This window comes from Panthera uncia, assembly GCF_023721935.1.
Source record: "Panthera uncia isolate 11264 chromosome A1 unlocalized genomic scaffold, Puncia_PCG_1.0 HiC_scaffold_17, whole genome shotgun sequence".
Classification (NCBI taxonomy): Eukaryota; Metazoa; Chordata; class Mammalia; order Carnivora; family Felidae; genus Panthera; species Panthera uncia.
Genome location: NW_026057577.1, coordinates 81,302,060 through 81,326,392, shown reverse-complemented (window position 1 = coordinate 81,326,392; position 24,333 = coordinate 81,302,060). Strand labels below are relative to the sequence as shown.

At 35.1% G+C, this 24,333-nt stretch overlaps 1 pseudogene; it reads left to right on the top strand.

Annotated features, from left to right (window-relative positions):
* Positions 1-6,531: 6,531 nt before the first annotated feature.
* On the top strand, positions 6,532-13,147 carry LOC125935257 (60S ribosomal protein L29-like; annotated as a pseudogene).
* Positions 13,148-24,333: the final 11,186 nt, after the last annotated feature.

The following is a 24,333-nucleotide window of genomic DNA, read 5'->3' as shown; positions in this document are numbered from 1 at the left end:
GAATATGGTGACATTTTACACACTATCATTTATTTGCATGTAATTATCACAACTTCCTAAAAAGCCTGTATTATCAGAGAAAGTAGGTAAATTTCACAGGATCACAAAAGTGATAAGAAGTAAATGGCAGTACTTAACACCAAGTCTTTTTAACATCAAAGACTTTCTGATTTTTTTAATACTGCTGCCTTATGATCCTGGTGCCTAGAAGCCACCCCAACTTATGCTTCGAGGTAGCTTCATTGTATTGGATAAGTTTCTCTGGATTTCTGTGTCATCATCTGTAACATAAGAAGCTGTATTAAATCCATTCTTTGCGATCTGGATTCATGTGAGGCTATGGGTTCCTCCAATCTTATCAGAAGCAACTTTATGGGAAATTGAAACAAACCAGAAGGTTCCATCTCACCAGCTCCTTCAGAAAGAACAACTTTTCTATTATCTCTTTTATTTTCTTATTTGTATGCTATGATTTCATTTGTAAAAATACTGTATTGTTAAAGGCAAGCTTGAGACTGCCAGATTAGATATTCTCTATTTATTCTATAATGTCTAACTCTAATTAAATATATTAAAGGGCCATCGATTAGTCAGAAGTTCAGAATAAATAAAAGATAAGTAAGCAAATGAATATTTAACTGTAGAAATGTTTACCTAGAAGATATGCTGAATAAGAATATAAAGATGGAGAAAATTTGGGGACAGTTGCTTGTGCTGCTATTTCTAATAAAAATTAAGTACTTGGATCAAAAAAGCAAAAAAAGAAGATTAATTAAACTATTTGAACATGTCTAACAGAGTAGTAGACAGCTTAATAAGTATATTAATAAATATAATAGCAACCAAAAAAAAAAGACTTGGAATCAACCAATTAAAAAGCAGATGTCCAGGAGCACCTACAAACCAAGCAAAGTGCGATAAAGCATGAAGAAGCATAATCAAATATTCACCAAAGTCACTGATAAAACCTGTCCTGATCATTCATGGACAGATGATTGATGCAACCAGAGAAACAAGAAGGCATCTCTAGGGACCTTGAAGTTCACAGCTAGAATTTGAAGGCTGTAAACAAAGATATGAAAATTTCATCCCATCTTCTGATTGATTCACTCATTCATTCAGTGGTACACTCAACACACACTTATTAAAAATGATATAGTAAATGAATAACTGGTGGAAAAGTTATTGAATAGTCAAATTAGCTTTCTATGACTATTATTTATAATATCAGATTAATACACTCTCAGGAAAAGGACAGAATTCATCTAAAATAGATGAAAGGTAACATTTGAGGAAAGATTCAATAATGCAATGAGAGAAATTTAAAATAACGTGTGTGTGTGTGTGTGTGTAGGGGAGTGCCTGGTAAATGAATAAAACCATATGCTATGGGGAATAACCTGTTATTGTCTAATCCTGTCCATCTCCCTTACTGCTACCTGAGACATATTCTCTACCTTGGTGTTCTAACTGGTCTCTATGCTTCTCTTTGACCCCTGACTATTCCTTGCCAACAAAGAAACAAAAATGGGCCTTTTAAAACCAAAAAGATTATATCTTGGCCCTACAGTAAGCCTCCTAAGGTATACTATCCTACAGAGATGCTCTACCTCTACGCCCTGCTCTCTTCAATCTCCTTTTTTGCCACTGCCCTCTGTCCATAAATACTGACCCATGGACTTTGGTCTATTTCTCAAACATCTCAAGTCAATCCAGTCTTAAGGCTTTTCTACCACTTATTCCAGCTGAGCTGAACTCTTCTTCCTGTCATCTTTCTAAGGGAGAGTTCATCCTATGGAGAACTCATTCTAACCTAAGCTTACATGTGATTTTCTCAGAATGTTTTGCTGGCCATCAGATCTGAACTAGACACTTTCTGTGTCACTTAGACACTTTCTGTGTCATCACTCTAACTTTCTGCAGGACCTGTGAGATTATAGTTTGTATCTTACTGAGTCACTATATTCACTAGGTCTAGCTGTTGCCTGGTAAATGCTTAATATCTATCTATCTATTGAGATGTGTAAATAAATGTGTATATATTACAAAAAAAGCCAATTGTCAAGGTTATTTCCAGTCCAAAATAACTGAAGAGTGTCAGAAACAATATCAATGGTTTAAGATTATTATTATAGGTGCTTGAAATATGTAAAGTAAACAATGTTTATCTAAAATTTTCACCTAAACAGGGGAACCTAGGTGGCTCAGTTAGTTAAGTATCCTACTCTCGATCTCGGCCCAGGTCATGATCTTATGAGTTCGTGAGTTCGAGCCCCGCATCAGGATCTGTGCTGAGAGTGAGGAGCCTGTTTGCAATTCTGTCTCCCTCGCTCTCTGCCCCTCCCCCGCTCACGTTCACACTCTGAAAAATAAATAAACATTAAAAAAATAAAAATGAATAAAATTTTCACCTAAACAATGTTTTCTCACAATTGTTACCAAGACTTGGTGACATGCTTTTGTCTAAGAAACATCAGTCAAAGAACATTTCATATTAGAAAAAGATCTAATACAGAGGCAAGGAAAGGAGGATAAAATGGTCTGTATACTTGTATACATTTAATCATAAATGCTTTTCATTTAATCATAAAAGCAACTCTGGAATATTATAAAATATGTTTATCCCTGGGGCACCTGGGTGGATCAGTCAGTTAAGTGTCCGACTTTGGCTCAGGTCATGATCTTGCAGTTCATGAGTTCGAGCCCCACGTAAGGCTATGCGTTGACAGCTCAGAGCCTGGAGCCTGCATCAGATTCTCTGTCTCCCTTTCTCTCTGCCCCTCCCCCATTCACACTCTGTCTCTCTCTTTCTGTCTCTCAAAAATACATAAACATTAAAAATTTTTAAAAATATATTTTTTATCCCTGTTTATCAAATACTAGAACTGAGACCCAAAGAAACCAAGGGGCAAGCTTGATGACATAGCTAATGATGGAGGTATTACTTAATTCATGTTCATCTAATTTAAAATGACATTCTATCAAACCAGATTAGAAACATCCTTGAAAATGCATTTTTAAAGCAACAAACCACTTCCTTAAAATCAAGATCTTATATGGAAGCCTAATATGTAAAACAAACCAAAACAAAAGGGAAAAACTCTTCTATTTGTATAGATTCTACTGAGAGCTGAATTTCCTTTCCAGAGCAGCTCACGTTTCCTTTTTTATTTTCATATGTTCAAGCAGATTTAGTCAAATCTAAAAGGCTTAGATATCAGTCTGTCTTCTCAAAGTCACTCCATCTGCACAGTCTCTATATGTCTCTGTTGATTTCATTGACTTCTCTGAAATTTATTTAGAGGAAGAAAATAGAGACAAGGATATTGTTGAGAGGAGGAGATTTGTTTTAATTTGTTGTTTTTTTTAGAGTTTTAAAAATTTTTAAGAGGAGACTTATTTTAAGGCTGTATTTGTTCAGTTTTACTTGGACTACATGTTCACTTAGGATACTTTTAAGTAGGCTGATGGAGGGGGTGCTACATGACTACTGATTAATTTTGTAGTTAATTTCCAGTTTACATTATAAATTTAAAGTTATTACAACCTCCAGATACTGATCAGAGAGAAAAATAGATACATACATACATACATACACACATGTACTGATAATCCATTCTTCTTGTTTCAATTTATATTCCCCAATCATAACTGTAATTTTTATTTTTTTGGAATTCCCAGTTACTGACCCAAAAAGAAAATTTGAGAATGAGAAACATCTACCTCTTGAATCAACCAAGAAGATTGCTGGCTGCACAGTTGTTCCTCGCATGGACAGCTTAAATGCAATGCACAAAATTAGGGTACGGTTGCCTGTTTTATGCCCTTACTGGGGAAATTAAGATATTGGATCCCAGCAAGGGTCTGCATGGTTGTACTGGTGGTAAAATGATGGCTCATATGGAGGGTCACGTGCCAGGCTGAGCTGAATATTTTGCCTATCCACAGTTGTGCTCCTCCCTACTGCAGACCTTCCAGGCCTCATCATTCCCATGTCATTTGCTAGCCATGTCATATGAAGCTCTATTTTAGAACTGTCTCAGGAATCCACTATGTCACAGGCAGAAATCTCAAAGACGTTCATTTTCTTTGCCTGTACCCAGGGTTTATATTTTCTCAACTAAACCCTCCAATTCCCCCCCAAATTATTTGATTGTAGTCCTTTCCCCAACAAGAAGCTACCTGGATAGCTTTCTAATAACAGTATAAGCATCTAGGAAGCTAACACCTGTTTCTTATATATTAAAGATAACTTACCTCTCAATTGTGATCAAGGGGAAATTTCTGGCTTCTCTCTCACATAAATACTGGGAAAAACATACTTTCTGGAGGGTTACCTCACTGCCCTATTCTTTTAATAAATTTTTTGTAGTACCTCTGAGATTAATTCTACTCTGAATCCCACCTCATCCCTTAATTCCTTCCTTGGTTGCTGGACAGTATTGCTGTTGTTCATCTATAGCCTCATGGTTCTGCTTCAAGGATAAGTCACCAAAGTGCTCACCCCACATACAGAACAACATTTAAATAATTGTCCATTCAATTTTCTCCTAGGCACTTCAGAAGACATGGGAGTGAGATTCATACCTGGCAATTTTTTCTTCCCTACGCTTGGCAAGACTATAAATCGGTGTCGTTAATCCTTACATTTGGACATTTTCTTCATTTATTTCCAATTATAAATCATAAAAACAGTGATTATCCTTGTACCCTAGTCTTTTTTCTTTTCCTTATATTATACTATACTAATTTATTTTTAAATATTTTATTACACTATTTTTATATTTTATTATACTATACTATTTTACCTTTACTTTTTTTGTCTAATTTCTATCTCATGCACTGTATTGGAAAGTCACTGAGAGAAGGAACTGTTTATACATCAATCATTGTACACTGATATCCCAAACACCTTGAACATTTTGTAGCCCATAGAATCTCCTCAGAGATAAAATCACACAGGTTAATCACACTTTTATCTTAAAAAGTAGTTAATTTTTCATTTGGAGAATATCATACTAACTTATGAATTTCTGGTGTTAAATTACAGGGCATTCAAAGAATATATTCAACAGTATAAAATCATTTCAAAAGTCAGTTGACCAGAAATAGATTTCCTTTTAACACTGAGTTTTGCTTCAATGTTTTTCAGTAGAGTCCTCTTTTCAAACTATTACAGGATGCAAAACAAGATATCTATTTAAAAAATTATATGCTGTATTTTTCTTGTTCTAATATAAATCTTAGGTAATTATTACATAGTATCTGTACCACAATCTTTACAACAAAATATCAGTACTAGAAAGAAGTACAAGTATAGAGTCAAACTGTCTGAAAGAAGTTTCTTCTCAGAATATATTAAATTGTTCTCAAGGTAGCTTTCAGCCTGTGATTCACTATTTAGTTCTAGTCAGGATTATTGAACCATTTGGTCAATGAATCCAGTATGTAGGCAGAGAAATATAGATCAGTCTTTTGCCAAAGTTCTTTGACTATGAATCAGTTTAAATATTCTAGTAGTTTGAGATGATGCCAGAAGGTTGTGAAATCTAACATACTAGGATTAAAAATGTGATCAAATATGACTTTGTACATAAATTACCTGCTGAAATTATAAACATATGGTCGTATGATTGTATTAGGTAAGCAAAAAACAAATAAGAGAATTACATCTTATCACGTTAAATAGCGTGTGTGTGTATGTGTGTATATAAACCACCATATAAATGTAACAAATTTATAATAATGCCTAATTACCTAATAAAAAACATGATAACCTTAACTAGATCAAAAGTTTGCAAATATTTTTTGTAAAGAGCCACACAGTCACTATATTAGCTTTTTTGAGCTATACAAGTCTCTGTCATAACTATTCAACTCTGCCATTGCACATAAAGGTTAGAAGAATTTTACAGGTATATGCTATATTTTACCTTCACCATAACTTAAACTTTAGCTAGAATCTGTAGTTACTATGTAGCGATTTGCTGCTGCTTCCTTCCTTCCCTCCTTTCTTTGCATTTATTTTCCTTTACTTTTATTAACGTGTTACAGAATGAAATTCTTTTCCAAACATAGATCAGAAAATTCTTTTTGAGATGGATCAGGATGGTAGTACATCTTGTTGTATATAATCACAGTTTTTTATTTGTTTTTACGTTCAGTGGCTGTATTCTCCAGGTAATTGTTTGAGTTCTTCATTTGCCATTGCTGCCATAACGTAGTTCTTAATTTATTGGTCAGGGTATCAAGCTAGTGGAAATGATTAGTCCTGGTATACAAAGGTAATGCTCTTCTTCAAAAATGTGATATAAAAAAAATGTTAAAAATTCAGTTAGTAAAGACAGCAATCTCTTACAACCACTAAATAACTATCAGCCTTATTCATTTTCTACTTCCTGTGTGTTCCTAGAGGTCTGGAAATTTTACTTCCATTCTGGCCTGACAAACAATATTGGAATGTAGTCTTAAGCAATTTCAAACTGATTGAACCTGTTCGAGATTTGGTGCTATCTTAAGTCGTTTCCTGACATGGGATTTAGCAGTAACAGAAGAACAACAAAACAAAGCAAAGCAAAACAAAACGAAAAACCTTTAGGTGAGTCCTCTTCATTTACCGTTCAGTAAATAAAACTAACTAGGTTAGTGTTGGAAAACAGTCAGAATACAGGAAATCTTCAGAGACAGGAGGACAGAAAGAAAAGAAACAAAACAAAAAAAACTCCATAATAGTACTTTAGTCTTTCTTCATGACAAAATACCATAACATCATATTAGTATATAGATATACATATAGATATAGATAGCATAATATATATATATAGCATATATATACCATTATATATATGTAGCATTATATATATATATATATATATATAGCATATATAAATATAAATACACACACACACACACACACCTTCTCTCTTCAGAAAGTAAAAATAAGGGGCTTCTAGAATCACTTCTTGGAAACTCACTTTCCCCAGAGTGCTTTGATGTTCTTTTGAATCATTGATACTTTTAATTCCAATAATTATTCAAGCTGGAAAACTTCAAATCAGTTCTTCTTTAAATTCTGTCCCTCCTCTCCCAACCAGTGATTCATGAAGCTCTCTCAATGGTAGCCCTTATTTGCATCGATCAAAACCTTTCTTCTTATTCATTCTAACATTCAGGCCCTCATTATTTCTGTTCTGAACCACTGAAATAGTGTCTAAATTCTGTCTTCTAACTCTGGTTTACCCTCGTTTCACACCAAACTTCACACACAGCTCCAAGGTCATTTTGCTACAATACAGATCCCAACAAGTTAAGCCTTTGCTTTGATATTACGATGTCTCCCAACTTCTTTAGACAAAAGTCCAAACTGTAGTCACCATTATATTATGTTGCCAAGGTTTTTGCAGTTTATTTCATGGGTCTACACTGACAAGTTCCAAAATCTTGCTACACTGACAAGTTTCTTGAATCTCTCAATATCTCTTCCAGGGAAATAACTACTTGTCATAAGTGAAGCAGTATAAAAGTTACCTTTTGTCTAAAATTGTACAAGGCATCATGAGTTCAGCACTTCCCACTTCTATATGTGTAAATAAATACAATGCAACATAGTAGCCTCTCAAAAAAGTTATTGTATTAGGTCATCAAGGAAAAGGATAATATTTCATTCATGCCACAATGCCCTAGGCAGTTCCCTAATTGCATTAAAGGATTTGGGGTGTGACTATGCCTGTAGAAAATGCACTCTCCATCAGAAACAACTAAAAATTTATTCAATCCAAGTGCTATAGAAAAAAATTCAGGAGCTGAAAAGTAGCACTATGGATACCAATGCTGATATCAGACAGTCCAAAGTTCTATACATGAATCTATCTCCAATTTAAAAAAAAAAAAAATTTACATTTACTTATTTTTTGAGAGACATAGAGAGACAGAGCACATGTTGGGGAGAGGCAGAGAGAGAAGGAGACACAGAATCCGAACCAGGCTCCAGGCTCCAAGCTGTCACCCAGAGCCCGATGAAGGGCTCGAACTCACAGACCGTGAGATCATGACCTGAGCTGAAGTTGGATGCTTAACTGACTGAGCCACCCAGGCGCCCCTATCTCTAACTTTGTGATAGCAGTCCAGCTACCCAAATTAGGTATCATTTCCTAATCTGTAAAATGTTAGTACCTACTGATTATACTTTCAGATATATTCGTTAAAGTTCAATGAGTAATAGCAATTGTTATTATTAACTGAATTTCAAAAATCTCTCATTTATAGCCATTTGAGTACCCCTTCACTGAAATTTCTATTGAGGGCCACCTTAGGAGGAGTTCATCAGTAACACTGTGTTAGTAACTTTATTTTATATTTAGAAGTTTATAAATACCAACTAGATTTAGAACCTGGATCTAAATTTCTCTCCTCTTTCAACTGCTTATATCTGAAGATAGGGATTTTTAAACAAAGGGTATAAACATTTGAATTTCTTTTCATATAGAAGAGTCATCTTTTAAACTCTCCAATTTTGGATTTAGATCATATAGATCCTTCTTTACATTGTTTTGAGTAGTTCTTTATGTTCCTGGTATGTTCTCATACATAATAAACCTAAAAGAAGAATTTTGCCTTATACACATATAAACAGTCTCCTAATTAATGGAAGGAAAAAGGAATGCCAAATAAGGTTCTAGTAAAAATTTCCTGGTATACATATATATTTCCTAGTATACTTAAAAGAGGTTGAATCTATTTTTTAACATTTTGTTGGATGCCATATTTTTATTATTACCTAATTATTTTTGTTTAAAGATGGTATTTTAAGGACAGTTTCATGATTGCTGTCATTTATGATTGTGACTATGAATAATTGTTCTTCAAATCTGCCATGCTTTGGTAAATTTCACCACTACAGAGAGTATTTAGCATAACAGTTATAAAGTAGGATAGTGTGTCTCTTAATTCAACATGTGCCTTGTTTCTATATGTCTTTAATTTCTTTCCTAAAATATTTATTGTGGTTTCATATGAAAACAGTCTATTACCAAGAAAAGTCTAAAGTTTTTATATGAATAAAATTATCCTTTTTAGTCTACAAATAAAAAATTACATGAATGGAGAAAGAACAATGTTTCTGGATAATTAGAAAAAAATCTTAAAAAGCAGCTAAACACAATGTTACTAATTCTCTACTAATGCCTCTTCCTTCCTTAAGGTATAACATAAATTCTTGTTTAATAAAAAGTATACGTTTAGTGTGCATTGCCTTCTAGTTTATGTTATCTGAAAACTCCACATGGTTTTCACCGATAACTAATCAGTGGGTTAATCTAAATGCTTACTTAAACAGAATATGAATTGTGATTCAAGCATTGTACTAGGTTCCATTTGTCAACATTTTATTCTCTAATAGGCTACCACAACATTTAAGTTTTCATCATTAGTAATCTAAAATTTCATTTCTTTTAATATTTATACTTAGATATATGGGGCGCCTGGGTGTCTCAGTCCTTAAGCATCCAACTTTGGCTCAGGTCATGATCTCGCGGTTTGTGAGTTCAAGCCCCGCGTGGGGCTCTGTGCTGACAGCTGAGAGACTGGAGCCTGCTTCAGATTCTGTGTCTCCCTCTCTCTCTGCCCCTCCCCTGCTCATGCTCTGTCGCTCTCTGTCTCAAAAATAAATAAAACATTTAAAAAATTAACATTTATACCTAGGTATAAGCCAGAGGAAAAAATCCACCTACATATTGTTTTATCAGAGACTTGTCATATGATGTTAATAAGACTAGAGGGATACTGAAAAGAATGCTGATAGCTTTAAATCTGACAGAAGCTAAATCTATTTACTTTTGCTTCAATTTTTGAAGTATAATTATCTAATAAAATTACATAATTCACATTACAAAGTTTGCCTTATGAAATTTGCAGTTACTTACTTTGAATTACATCCTTATGTATCAATGATCTATCACTGTAATGCTTAACTAAATTTTGTAAAAACTTATAATAGTAGTTCAATGAACTGAGAACAATATTTTATAACATTGTAAGCATACCAGATAGGGAATATCATTGATATATTTAAATTGGTGATAACTTTAACTTTTCATGCAATTCAAGAAATTGGATTTTCACAATCTTTTTAAAAGTTAAACAGCTGAACAAGCTAACAAACATAAAAGATGTCTTTTAAAAAGAGGTTTCATGTCTGCAGTCTATTAAAAAAATAAATGATCTTTACTTCAATATAGATTAATTGTGTTACCCCTAGGCCAAATGATATTTATCTCAAGGACAAGATATTAGTTAGGGAGTCCAAGGTTCATTTTGTTAGCTAAATGAAAATAAATTGGTAACAACTTAGAGTTAGCATCTAAGAACTTACAGAGAATCACTGTAACTTGAAAGGGAGATTAAACATTCTATAAAGACAGATATCTCTCTCCAAAATGCAAACCTGTCATTATTTCTGCCAATCATATCTGTAAATTATTAGACACATAGACACACACAGACACACACAAATTCAATGTTCAGCCAGCATGTTCCAGTGTAATATAAGGCCTTATTACTACTGATTTGTTTTGTTAATTTGTTTACTCTATGCTTATGCCTTTCTAGTCACTGAATTATTTTGATTATCAACCCTGCTTATATATATATATATATATATATATATACACATATATACATATGTGTATGTATCTGAATGAAAGAGATCACACACTACGAAAAATCTCTCTGAAACATGTAATTAATACTAAATGAGAACAGAGACTAAAACTCTTCCAAAAGTGATGTCTATTAGAATGCAATTCTATGTAAAATAAAATAATATAAATGTAATAAACTTGTTCCTAAACAGGCTTAAAGAACATTTTGGGTAAATACAAGATTATGTGGGGTAGAGAGAAGAGTCTGGAGAATAGGGTGTATACAGAAGACTTGAAGAGTCATTGCCATTTGGTGAGTGTAAAAAGAAATACTTGGAAGTAACACTAAAGATCTTTGAATCAACTGAAGAGAAAAGGCTCTCCCTGGGAGTCAATGAGAATCATTGACAATAACTGAACAGAGAATAGGTGAACAGAGAATAATGGGATCATTAGTGATTGAGGAAGATTTACATCACCCACACACATAAAGGGTTCAAGAAGAATTTAGAAAAGCAGGCTACATTGTTCTCATTCAGCTTCAGTGTTTATGAAGACAAAATATCAGTAAATTGAGTTCAAATCTGCTCTCCAATTCCACAGGTAAGAGTCAGAGAAACATTTTTCACTCTTCAACGCAAATATTCTCTTTTCTGACAGCATGACATTACTAATTTTTTTATATATGTGTATGAAGAAGGTTGGAATAGTAGATTCTGAAAGTAATTAATAGAATTTAACTTACCATGAATCTTTATCTTACTCTCCATGAGAAGAGTTGGATAGATATACACATACACAAAAAAAAGTTGAGCTAGATTAGTTCTTCTATTCAAAGCTAGGGAATAGGAATCAGGTCATAGTTGAATATAGACCTAATTTTGCTACTAAGGTCAAAGTTAATAAATGCTTATAGCTCTGGGTATAAAAGGAAAGTCTAGAGAATCAAGCAGAGTTGACATATCAAAGCTCAACAATGGGTCAAAAGTGTTGGCAGTTAGGCTGAATAAATAAGTAACGAAGGGGAAATGGCCAGCAGCTTATGGAAGTAAGGAGCCAGAATCAAGTGAAGAACAAGGTGTTTTGTTTTGTTTTGTTTTGTTTTGTTTTGTTTTGTTTTCTAGCACCAGTATCCAGATACAACAAACCCAATCTATGTTGACATAACCTGAGCTAAATAGCTTTTGGTACTTTGAGATCTCACATTGTGGAGCCCTGCAAATAAGATGAAAATGCTGTAGGTTTTGAATTCAGTGAATGAAATACATCAAGAGAAAAATAAATACCACAAAATATGCTAAGAAATTCCAGATTGTTCTCCCCAAAGAAAGCACGTGATATGAAAATAAGTTCTCTTCTGAAGCAAAAGAAAAGTCAAACAAAGGGAAATGTTGCTAATTATCTTTATCTGGGAATTTCATCAAAGACTTAGCATTTTGGGGTTTGTGGTTAACATGATTCATTGCTTATGTCCATGCTTTGCCTAGATTTTCTTCAGTTGCCCTCTAATTAGTGCTTAAGAAATTATGGTCAGCAATTTTAATGGTTTTGAACCCAAGGAAGAGGAAAAATCTTTTTAAAAATACCAGTTGTTCAATCATATCTTTTGGTAATATAAGAAACAACATGGCAAGAGAAGTTTGATTGTAAAGTGTCCACGTCCACTCACAGCCCCACTGTCTTCTTCTGTGTGTGCTCTAGTGACCTGTATCTAACTGGTATTGATGGAGTCTGGAAAAGCTAGCTACTCCTAGCACAGTGTTCTTTAACTATGTACTTCTTTTCCATAATTCTAAGAGCTCTTGAAATTTGATTTTCAATCTGTTTTAATTTCTTTAAATCTCTCAAATAGAATTTATTATTGAGGGTTCCATGGGGTCCTCATTGATAATGAGTAATTATAAAGCATTATCAGGTTAATGATGTTGTAAACTGTGATTCAGATCTCCAATGCAAAGAAAACAGCTTCAATACATTAAAAAAAAAAAAAAAAAGAAGGCACTTTGAGAGCTGTGGGCTTTGGTGCAGACACAGCCAAGTCCAAGGACCACACCATGCACAATCAGTCACGAAAATGGCACAGAAATGGCATCAAGAAACCAAGTTGCAAAGATATGAATCTTTTGGGATCTTAACTTAGACCCGCAGTTCCTGAGGAATAGGTACTTTGCCTAGAAGCACAACAAAAAGGGCCATAAGAAGATGCAGGCCAACAACGCCAAGGCCATTAGTGCACATGCTGAGGCTACAATGTCCTCATCAAGCCCAAGGAGGTCAAGCCCAAGATCCCAAAGGGCAGTAGCTCAAGCTCAATTGACTTGCCCACATTGCTTACTCTCAGCTGAGGAAACACGCTCATGCCCACATTGCCAAGGGTCTCGGGTTCTGCCAGCCAAAATCCAAGACCAAGGCAAACAAAGGCCCAGGCTGCAGCTGTGACTCTGGCTCCAGCTCCTGCTGTGGCTCAGTCTTCCAAAGGTGCCCAGTCCCCAAGAAAGGCTCCAGTGTAGAGGTTTCTGTTTGCCAATGTGAGGATGGAAGGACTGGTGTGACACCTGGGCTTCTGTCAGCATGGGGCTGGTGTCCTGTGCTCTTTGTACAAATAATTTTTTTTTTAGAATTTCTCACAATTTTGCTAGTTCCTTATTTTAAGGAAATTTACATATTTAAACAAATCTGCCTGTGGGTAAAATTTTACCTCTGAGTTGTTTGGAAGAATAATTAACTGTGTAAGTTTTGCAGTGAACTTAGAGCAAATATGAAGTGCCACCTAAAAAAACTGACTGATAAAGAATAATCAAAGCACAAGTTCAACCTGAGAAAAACAAAAAAAATCTACTTATATAATGTTCAGAAACAGTCTTGAGCATAGATGAGAAATATTTACCCATGCACAGCATTTTCTATAAAGACTGAGAAATATTAATAGTAATTCTATAATTCTATAGCTCTGTGATTGCCAATCTAAAAAACAAATGAGAAAGTCTTATGTATGAATTAGGAAAGTATCTGAGCTATAGAAAGAAATTGTAAAAAAGCTTTTCACTTAAAAGAGTCTCATAAAAATTAAATAAAAGATAATTGCCTCTTTTGCATGGAATTTTAAAAGATCAATGTAGAAACAACCAAGGCAACCAAAGGCTCAGAAAAGTCTCTTTTTATTTTAGTCTTCTCCCCCTATTTCACCCCCCCCCCCACCCCACTTTCTTCTGTAAGCCTCCAATTTGTTCTTGATATTTATGAGTCTGTTTCTGTTTTTTTGCTCATTTGTTTGGCTTTTTTAGATTCCACGTATAAGTGAAATCATATAGAATTTGTCTTTGTCTGTTATTTTATCTAGCATAATATCCCCCAGATCCATCCATATTGTTGCAAATGACAGGATTTCATTATATTTTATGGCTGAGTAATATTCCATTAGTTATCTGTCTATATATCTATCTATCATCTATCTATCTATCTCACATCTTCTTTATCCATTCATCTACTGATAGACATTTGAGCTGTTTCCATATTTTAGCTGTAGTAAAGAATGCTACAATAAATATAGGGGTATATATATCCTTTCAAATCCATTTTTTTTTGGATAAATACCCAGCAATGAAATAACTGGATAGTGTGGTATTTCTATTTTTAATCTTTTAAAAAACCTATGTTTTCCATAGTGACTATGTTTTCCATAGCGCCAATTTACATTCCCACCAACAGTGCACAAAGTTTCCTTTTTCTCCACATTATCACAAACACTTGTCATTTCTTGTCTTTTTCATATTCGTCATTCTGATTGGTGTAAAGTGATATCTTAGTGGTAAATCACCTTCTTTTCCAGTCATAAGTCAACTGTATACACCTATGTTCCATTCCATTAGAAAGTAGTAGTTAAATCAACTGCACATTAGAAAATCCTAGATTTTTTTAAAAGTTTATTTTTTTATTTGGAGGGAGAGAGAGAAAACACAAGGCAGAGAGAGGTAGAGAGAGAGTGGGAGAGAGAGAATCCTAAGCAGGCTCTGCACTGTCAGTGTACAGCCTGATGCAAGGGCCCAAACTCATGAACTCATTAACTCATTAACTCACGAACTGAGAGATCATGACCAGAGCTGAAGTTGGACACTTAACCAATTGAGCCACCTAGGAGCCCAGAGAAACTCCTAGATTTGTAAGTACCCAAGACCATGTTCCCCCATGAAGAGTCTAATGTAATTATTTGGGAAAAGGGCTCAGAGATTATTAATTCTCAAATAGCACCCTGATTCTAATGTGCAGAAAATTTAGGGAATCATTGCATTAGATGGAGCAAATGGCAATTCTATCAGTTTATTCCATGCTGGACACTGTGGTAATATCTTTATTGTATTATCTCATTTAATCCATCTAGCATTTCTACACTGCAGAAATTATTCACCTCATTTTGCTGTTGATACCAGCAGAAAATTTAAATAAATAACTCGCCAAAAGCAACACAACTTAGAAATGTTGAAGCAAAGACTCAAACTAAAGCTGTGTAATTTTAAAGCCTGCAATCTGAAGCATTCTTACTATCTAATTTCTACATCTAGGTTACAATAATAGAATCTTCCTTGTTTTTTTCCACTCCCTTTTGGCCCAAATTTGTCATATGTCATGAATCCGGGGACTGTCTTTGCTTCTTCAGAATTAGGTAAGATGTGAAAAAACCTAGAGGAAAATGTAAAAACTTTTAGCCTCCACCAGCATCTGATGAATAGACATGTTTTGTGAGTTGCAGAAGATATTTAATATTTTTCTTTAAATTATTGAAGTATATAAATATTGGAAATTTTTGCTTTAAAATTAAATTACAGTTTCTCTTTGAAGTTATATGGGGCGCCTGGGTGGCTCGGTCAGTTAAGCGTCCAACTTCGGCTCAGGTCATAATCTCATGGTCCGTGAGTTCGAGCCCCGCGTCGGGCTCTGTGCTGACTGCTCAGAGCCTGGAGCCTGTTTCAGATTCTGTGTCTCCCTCTCTCTCTGCCCCTCCCCTGTTCATGCTCTGTCTCTGTCTCAAAAATAAATAAACGTTAAAAAAAATTGAACTGTTTGGATAGCCCATTCATTCTTTAGTAGGATGTTCTTCATTCTCCAAGTATTTGTTACCTTTCCAAATTTTTTCTTGTGGTTGATTTCGAGTTCATAGCGTTGTGGTCTGAAAATGTACATGGTATGTTCTTGATCTTTTTGTACTTACCTAGGGCTGGTTTGTGTCCCAGTATATGGTCTATTCTGGAGAACATTCCATGTGCACAGGAGAAGAATGTATATTCTGCTGCTTTAGGGTGAAATGTTCTGAATATATCTGTTAAGTCCATCTGGTCAAGTGTGTCATTCAAAGCCATTGTTTCCTTGTTGATTTTTTGATTAGATAATCTGTACATTACTGTGACATTGTGTCCATTGCTGTGGGATGTTGAAGTCACCTACTATTATGGTATTACTATCCATGAGTTTATGTTTGTGATTAATTGATTTATATATTTGGGTTTTCCCACATTTGGCACATAAATATTTATAATTGTTGGGTCTTCTTGGTGGATAGACCCCTTAATTATGATATAATGCCCTACCTCATCTCTTGTGACAGTCTTTATTTTAAAGTCTAGATTGTCTGACATAAGTATGGCTACATCGGCTTTCTTTTGTTGACCATTAGCATGATAGATGCTCCATCCCCTCATTTTCAATCTCAAGGCATCTTTGGTCTAAAGTGGGTCTCTTGTAAACAGCATATAGATGGATCTTGTTTTCTTATCCATTCTGTTACCCTATGTCTTTTGATTGGAGCATTGAGTCCATTGATGTTTAGAGTGAGCACTGAAAGCTATGAATTTCTTGCCATTATGATGCTTGTAGAGTTGGAGTTTCTGGTGGTGGTCTCTGGTCCTTTCTAATATTTGTTGCTTTTGGTATTTATTTATTTTTTTTTTTCATCTTCTCTCCCCTCAGAAAGTCCCCCTTAAAATTTATTGCAGGGCTGGTTTAGTGGTCACAAACTCCTTTAATTTTTGTTTGTCTGGTAAACTCTTTATCTCTCCTTCTATTTTGAATGACTGCTTTGATGGATAAAGAATTCTTGGCTGCATATTTGTCTGATTCAGCACATTTAATATATTCTGCCACTTCTTTCTGGCCTGCCAAGTTTCTGTGGATAGGTCTGCTGCAAACATGATCTCTCTTCCCTTGTAGGTTAGGGACTTTTTTTCCCTTGCTGCTTTCATGATTCTTTCCTTGCCTGAGTATTTTGTGAATTTGACTATGATATGCCTTGTTGATGGTTGGTTTTTGTTGAATCTAATGCAGGGTCCTCTGTGCTTCCTGGATTTTGATGTCTGTGTCTTTCCCCAGGTTTGGAAAGTTTTCCGCCATGATTTGTTCACATAACCTTCTACCCCTATTTCTCTCTCTTCCTCTTCTGGGACGCCTATGATTCTGATGTTGTTCCTTTCTAATGAGTCACTGATTTCTCTAATTCTTAAATTGTGCTCTTTTGCCTTAATGTCCCTCTTTTTTTTCTGCTTCATTATTCTCTATAAGTGTGTCCTCTATATTGCTGATTCTCTGTTCTGCCTCATCCATCCTTGCCTCCGCAGCATCCATCCGTGATTGCAGCTCAGTTATAGCATTTTTTATTTCATTCTATTTTTTACTTCTTTTATCCCTGCAGAAAGGGGTTCTAATCTATTTCTGACTCCAGCCAGTATTCTTATTATTGTGATTCTAAATTCTGGTTCAGACATCTTGCTTGTATCTGTATTGCTTAAATCCTTGGCTGTCGTTTCTTCGTACTCTTTCTTTTAGGGTGAATTCCTTCATTTTGTCATTTTGAAGTGAGAAAAGGAATAAGTGAGGTAGAAAAATTAATATTAAAAATTAAAATTAAAAAATATCAAAATTAAAAATTTAAACACACACACACACACCCCAATCGAATAAATGATGCTAGATCCTAGGTGTGTTTTGGTCTGGGTGTTGAAAGTGGTTTGACAGATTAGATTTTAAAAAGGCAGGGGGGAAAGAAAATCATTGAGAATTTGAAAAAATTAATACACTGAAGTAGACTAAAATGAGACGATGGGAGTAAAATAGAATTTGAAAAAATATACATAAAAGTAAAGAATAAAGTAGAAGAAATAAAGAAAATTAATAAAAATTAAAAATAAATTTGAATCTTTTCTTTTTCTGCATTCAAGAAAAAGAAAACAAACAAAAAAGAGAAAAAGATAAAAAAAAGGAAATTGCTTGAAAATTTGAAAAAGTGAATACACTGTAGTAGACTAAAATAAAATGATGGAAGTAAATAGAATTTGGAAAAAAATTACAGAAAAGCAAAATAGTAAAAAAATTACACAAAATTATTTTTAATAGAAATTGAAAGAAAAAATGAAGTTTTTGTCTCTCTGCATTCAACGAAAAGAAAAGAAAAAGAGGAAAAAAGAAAAAGAAAGAAAAAGAAAAAAGCAACAAAAGGGTAATCGTTTGAAAATTTGAAAAGGTGAATACACTGAAGTAGACTAATATAAAATAATGGAAGTAGACTTTGAAACAATTTACACAAAAGTAGAAAATATAGTAATAAAAATTAAGGAAAAATATTTTTAATAAAAATTGAAAATAAAAATGAGTTTTTTCTCTTTCTGTATTCAAGAAAAAGAAGTGTAAAAGAGAAAGAAAAAAGAAAAGAAAATTGAATAGATGGACCTGCTATCAGATTGAAATATGGCTAAAATTACTTCATTTTCCCCTAGAAGTCAGACTATGAAGCGCTTTATAGTCCATAAACTAAGCAGGCAGTGAGACTTGTGTTCTTGAAGAGCTAGGTTGGCCCAGTTGGGCAGGGCTCAGCATAATGGCTCTGTTCTCCACTAGATGGCGCTGCTAGCCTACTGGGGTGGATTGTTGGGGCATTTGTAGGTGCCAATGTGCATGCGCAGGAGCAGTGAAAATGGCGCCACCCAGTTACCCAGGCTGTCCTCCCGGATCAGCAATCATGCACCCGACCTCTGTCTTCAGCTTTGTCCACTCCCTGCTTTTCCACTATCCGTGACCAGGCCCCAGGCAGTACCTCTCTCCCGAGTTTTGTCTCAGATGCGGCTGTTTTCCTTGGCCCCTTACTTCTGAAGGACTGCAGCTTTGACCTGTTCTGCCCCTCTATGGGAGGGTCTCACCAAGCAATGGCCAAATGTCGGCTGCACCCAGGAATGCTTGCTGGACCCTGCTGCTGCCGGTGCCCAAGACTACAGCCAGGTACCAGCCCGCCCCAGAAAAAGTTCGTGAGATAGTATAGCAGCAGCATTTCAGGGATTATGGAAAATCACAACACATCTGGCACCAGTCTTCATCCTTAACGACCTTGTTCCAGCACCAGGGAATGTGGCTGTTCTCCGGGGTCTCCTGGGACCAGGTGGCTTCAATAGTCTCTACCAAATGTCCTTCCAGCAGTGGAACCACTTTTCCCAGTGTGGCCCGAGAACCTCCCGGACCCCACTCTGTTCCTGGGGATTTGTCCTTCCCACCAGAGCACCACCAGGTATCGAGCTATGGAGTTGCAGGCTGCACTCCCCTTGTTTATGGTGTTAATGGAAGTTAAACCCTCTCCTCTCTCCTTTCTCCCTTTTTAGTTTATTCCCTACAGCTGTTTCCAATTTTACACTTTCTCTCCAGCTGCTTTTGGGGAGGGGTGTGTTTCCCGTATTCTCTCCCCTCACTGTCCCCAGTCTCTGCCCTCTCTCCGCTCACAAAAGCACCTCCCTTCCTGCACCTTCTTGCTCCCCAAGTTCACTTCTCCACATCGTGTACCTGCTGAATTCTCTGGTTCAGGTTGTGCAGATTGTTGTGTTAAATCTCCAGTCAGTTTTCTAGGTGTGTAGGATGGTTTAGTGTTGGTCTGGCTGTATTTCATGGATGCAAGACACACAGAAAACTTCCATTCTGTTCTGCCATCTTGGCTCCTCCTCAAAATTATTATGAACTTTAAGCATTCCTGCCTTTTGCCCCAGAGCAAAACATTATATATTACAAAATTGTTTACTCTCTATTTTTGAAAGATGATGTAGAATAAAGACAGTTGGTTCCTCTTCTCTCAGGACACGCAAATAATGAGAAAGGCCCATGAAGGTTTGTCTCCCTCCAGAATCAAGTACAATATGTCAGTAAAAATAAATAAGAGACAAGCATATATACAGATGTAAAAATGTCAGGTTGGATAACACAATTAACATCTCAGGCAAATTTTGTTTATAAACCATAATCCTAAATCCAGATTATGGAGAGAATAAAAGTAGCTCTCCTCTGTGAGATTTTCTCCTTTCTGCAGTCGCCCACTACTTTGAGGGTATAAGGTCTTAAGATAGGGAGCAGGAATCAGGATGCTCAAAGGCAGCCCAAAATTGTGCTTCTGTTGGGTCCGCTTCACTCACCTGAAGAAGCTTTGGGACAACCTTGATATTACCTGTCCACTCACCACTGTAGTACTGGGCTCAGTCTGCTAATTCCTGTTATTATGCAATCTACCAACAGCAGCATGGGAAAAAGCAGGCCTGGGCTCAAAAGTTTGATCTTACATAATTCTCTGGTAAAGCCTTCTTACTGTTCTCTGATATTCTCCTTCCCTAGGGAGTTCTTACAGTCTTTATTTTGATTCTTCCCATCCATTCAAAATCATTTCTTCTTCTGTGGCATCTCTAAGGTTGGACTAGGGCAAGAAGCCAGCAGTCTGACCTAGTGTACTATCTTGACAGTAACAGCATCTGTTTTGCTTTTATCTTTTTAGAGTTGTTCATTTTCATGTCCATTTTGGCTCAGAACTGATAAACTCATCTTCACTGAGTGATATTGAATGTCTCTCTTTTTACTTACTATATAATTGGATTTAAAGCTGATCGTGTAAGGCATTAAACAACCAATATATTATTTTTTCTTCTTGTTTTTTGTTATTGTTGCTTGTTTGTTTCACCACTCAAAATCAAGTTAAATCTTTATTCTATCCTGTTTTACTCTGCTGTAAAATATAAACACCCTGAATCAAGAAAAATAGTAAAGTGTAATCTAGGTTGAATTTCATGATAAAAGGTATTTTTAAAGCAAAGGGATTTTTTTTTAAACGTTTATTTATTTTTGAGACAGAGAGATACAGAGCATGAATGGGGGAGGGTCAGAGAGAGGGAGACACAGAATCTGAAACAGGCTCCGGGCTCTGAGCTGTCAGCACAGGGGCCTGATGTGGGGCTCGAACCCACGGAGCGCAAGATCGTGACCTGAGCCGAAGTCGGCACTCAACCGACTGAGCCACCCAGGCGCCCCGCAAAGAGATTTTTTAACAGTTAAGAATTTTTTTCATCAACAATGTAAGCTGCTTATTTGAAATTGTAGCATTATTACAGATGTGCATGATAAATTGCTTCTGAATGCATGCTATCCTATAGTTTTAAAACATAAGAGTAGGATGAATATCATATTCGCTATGAAGTAGCACTGCCCTTTCAGAAAAGCTTGACAAAATATAGAACGTGTTCTATTACTAGGAAGTGCTATCTCACCATTTAACAAAGAGATTAATGTGGAAATAAAAAGGAAAGATGAGTTCTGACTTCGTTAAATTGTAAATTCACCTTGATTTGCTCTACTAAACTCTAACTTGGACATCCAAGGGTACCCCTTCACAACTCAATGCCACTCTATCCTGACTTTGCGTGGCAAATTTCCATGCTTGAATCATTTCTGGTCTTATGCTTTTCAATAAAAATCCATCAATTCTGGAACAAATTTTCAGCTACTGTCCCAATACCAGCTTCATTCATTTCCTTTATCAAAGATAGTTTGGGGGGAAGTAATTGTTTAAATCAGTGCTTCTTTAAATCAATGTCTAGCCTGAGCTGAAATATAAATTTTCATATAAGATTCAGGGATAGTTTGTTTGTTTCCTTGTTTTTAAATTAAACTTCTTAGGTGACTCCTAAGTGCAGAAATGTTTGAGACTTGCTGCCCTAAACTCAAGGAGTAAATAACCCTAAATTTGTAGACTGAAAGGTATGAAAGAAAAACATCAGGCAAACAAGAGGAGGGTTATTTACTTCTAATCATACCATAATGTTGATCAATTATTACACCCAGACATAATGCTTGCCAGGAATCAGTTAAAAAATATTTAAATGTTCATTATACACACCCGGCAATTATGTAATTGCTATGTAATTTCTACCTCTTGAATACATAGGCTATACCACATTTGTTTTTGGTGTAAAACCACAAATGAATTGGTCCAATTTTGTGTACAGTGTAATAGTGAAAGAGTGGGTTTGGGGCCATGTTGGAGAATAGGTTTCAACATATGAAATTTAGGGACATAAATATTCGATCTGTATCACAACCCCTGCTTTAAGTGAAGTCAGACTCTTCTCAGAAGAAAATGTTTTTTTCTCTATCCTCTCAGCTTATCCTCACTCTTCTGTAATAACCTCATAATCTGTGGTTAAAGGAACGATTTTGTCCACTGTTCTACTTCAGCTACACCTTACTCTGGCCATATGAGGCCATAACTGCTCTTTTTCTGGAACTAGATTATATAGGCTTTAGAACTGTCCACAGGGTTTATTTATAGCCCTGTTTGCCACTCACTAGTCATACTATATAGAGCATTTTACTGAAAAATTTTAAAACCCAGATCTTGGTTTGTGTGAATTTCTTTTGGTCAAAGAGAGGTATACAAGCCTTGTATATGAAATGAGACTTTCCTCCTCCCACCTCCTCATCCGTTTGTATCAGACCTAGACAAGACAAAACCCCGTCATGGGCTCCATGCCTTAGAGGGCACCACATACCACAGGCATAACAATCATAGTTAGTATATTATAAAAATTCTATTATACATGAGTGCCTTTTCACTCACTTCTAGGACTCAAGAATGGAATAACGCAATTCAACTGTTTCAGTAACTAAAACTTTTAGGGTCCTAGAAAAACATGTCTCCACAACTCTTGATTAATGTCTCAAATCAAAAGGTAAATAAGTTATGCCACTGCTTACATTTTGAGGAATAGGGACTATGAATTAAGAGAAGAATTTACAAAGTACTTATGCAAGAAAACAGGCAGTTTAATTAACTTCTTAATTAAACTTATGTAGCACAAAGGCAATTGATTATTATATGAAAGTATTATTTTTAACTTTCTCAGTTATGTCAGGGTATTCATTTTCTCATTTTTTCTTTTTATTTTTTCCATGTACTAATTTATTTCCAGAATTAATCATTAGTTAACAAATTTTTCATAATGATTATCCTAGTAGGCTGAGGATAATTTTAAACGATTAAATAATTCATATTGCACTATATTTGTACATGTGTTGTTCCAGTCCTAAATGCATGCAACATAGCAGCAAGTATTTATATTAGCAATTGCATAGACACTGAATGTTGAGATTAAAATATTATTGTTTTTGTGAAAGCAAAAATAAAACTGAATAAAATATTAAAATGTGAAGAATAGTGTCAGAAAATTTTGAGTTAAAACTCCAATGTGTATTAACTATAATTTGTATCTGCCTTTTAATTTTAATATATAAATTTAATTTTAAATTATAACTGTTTTGGGGTGCCTGGGTGGCTCAGTCGGTTAAGCTGCCGACTTCGGCTCAGGTCATGATCTTGCAGTCCGTGAGTTCGAGCCCCGCGTCGGGCTCAGTGCTGACAGCTCAGAGCTTGGAGCCTGCTTCAGACTCTGTGTCTCCCTCTCTCTGACCCTCCCCTGTTCATGCTCTGTCTCTCCCTGTCTCAAAAATAAATAAAACGTTAAAAAATTTTAAAAAAAAATAAAAAAAATTATAACTGTTTGTAACCACATATGACAATATTACTTTTGTATTAACATTAGTCTACATGCATGTAAAATCTTAACCAAATTTTGAGTGCTTTGAATACAAATATAATTGTTAAATCCTTTAGATCATCACTGTTAGTTGAATGCCAGTTATATGAAAATCTTGATCATAACAACATAATTTCTCAAATTTTATGGAATAACTATCTACTAATTTATAAATTACATATATTCATTTATTTCTCATCCATATAGCATTTGTCTATAAAACCATATCCATACAGGTGTAATTATTAAGTTGTCTTTGATATTTTTCTCACTTCCATGTAAAAACTATAACTTATTCATATTTTTCTATTTTGTCATAAATTGTATATTTCAGGGTATACATTTTACTTAACAGTTAGTTTGGTTTATTACTTTTAAATATATGGATTCACAGTAGATAGTGAATCTCATTTATACTTTTTGCCATAGATACTATTTATTTTAGGGGTAGGCCTATTTTTCTCCAAAGCATATCAGAGTGGAGACACAGAACTGAGAGTGAAGTTTTTATTTGATCTAAATTGTACCATACCTATATGTGTGTGTGACAGTGTTTACCAGGTATTAGATCTACCAGAGAAGACAGATGATTGTAATGGAGAGGAAGGAGAGATTCTAAAATGGTTTAACTAACCTAGTTAGAAAATCAAAAACAAGCACAATAACAAACACATTTTATGAGGCAATGTCTGACTGTTCACTTAATTGGGTATACAATTTTAGAATTAAATTACATTGATTTCCCCTCAACATTTATGGTAGATATATTTTCATATGTAACTTTTCTGTGGTTTTTCAAAGATGCCAAAAAATATGGTTGT